This window comes from Nanorana parkeri, unplaced genomic scaffold, assembly GCF_000935625.1.
Source record: "Nanorana parkeri isolate BGI_ZX_2015 unplaced genomic scaffold, ASM93562v1 scaffold3586, whole genome shotgun sequence".
In the NCBI taxonomy this organism is placed as follows: domain Eukaryota; kingdom Metazoa; phylum Chordata; class Amphibia; order Anura; family Dicroglossidae; genus Nanorana; species Nanorana parkeri.
This window is the reverse complement of record NW_017309854.1, coordinates 34,970-36,271: the sequence shown is the minus strand read 5'-3', so window position 1 is coordinate 36,271 and position 1,302 is coordinate 34,970.

Genomic DNA, 1,302 nt, shown 5'->3' with positions numbered 1-1,302 from the left:
CCTCGTGCCGAGCCCGCCAGGAAGCTGTTAGCGCGCAGGGCCAATCACAGGCACTGAGACATGTTCCCGGTCCGCAGCTGCAAAGATCGGGAAATGTCTCAGTGTCTGTGATTGGCCCTGCGCGCTGACAGCTTCCCGGCGGGGTCCGGCACAAGTCGCTTGCGAACACGCCCGAGCCCATCACTAATCTGGAGCAGTTACCCAGGGCAACCAATCAGCTTCTCTTCAGTTTGTTAAGATTTCAAAAGGAAAGAGAGAAGCTGATTGGTTGCCATGCATAGCTGTTCCAGATTTTGTCTGCTCCAGTTTTGACAAATTCTCCCCAATGTGTTTAAATTATCTCTTTAGATAGTTTATAGACGTTCCCAACAAAGGTAATCAGCCTCGTTGCTATGGGAACATATACACTTCCGGTTGCGGCTTCTCCGCTGTCTATAAGCATGCGTAACCTAATTTTTACGTCACTTCTGCCCTCAGCTTTTAGCACATGCGCAGTAGAAGGTTGATGTATCTGCGCACGCGTAGTGAGAACTGTCAGATCATGGCCCGCCCCCTGTAGACATCAGGGTTCGCACTGTGAGAATTCTTGTCCCCGGCCGGCTGCCGTACTGCAGAGCGGGCCGCGCTGTGAGGTGACTCCGGGTGGCGGAGGACAGAGAAGAGCCATGAAGAAGGACATCCGCATCTTGCTGGTGGGAGAGCGTGAGTGTCACTTCTATATCCTTCCCCTTCTATGAACCCCTGTCACCAATATTACCTTACTTATTCAGGGGGAGTGTCACTTCTATATCCTTCCCCCAGTGTCAGTACTATCACCCTGATGAGGGCAGTGTGCCCCCGTTATATCCTTCCCCCGGTATCAGTACTATCACCCTGATGAGGGCAGTGTGTCCCCGTTATATCCTTCCCCCAGTGTCAGTACTATCACCCTGATGAGGGCAGTGTATCCCCGTTATATCCTTCCCCCAGTGTCAGTACTATCACCCTGATGAGGGCAGTGTATCCCCGTTATATCCTTCCCCCAGTGTCAGTACTATCACCCTGATGAGGGCAGTGTGTCCCCGTTATATCCTTCCCCCCGGTATCAGTACTATCACCCTGGTGTGGGCAGTGTATCCCTGTTATATCCTTCCCCAGTGTCAGTACTATCACCCTGATGAGGGCAGTGTGTCCCTGTTATATCCTTCCCCCAGTATCAGTACTATCACCCTGATGAGGGCAGTGTGTCCCTGTTATATCCTTCCCCCGGTATCAGTACTATCACCCTGATGAGGGCAGTGTGTCCCTGTTATATCCTTCCCC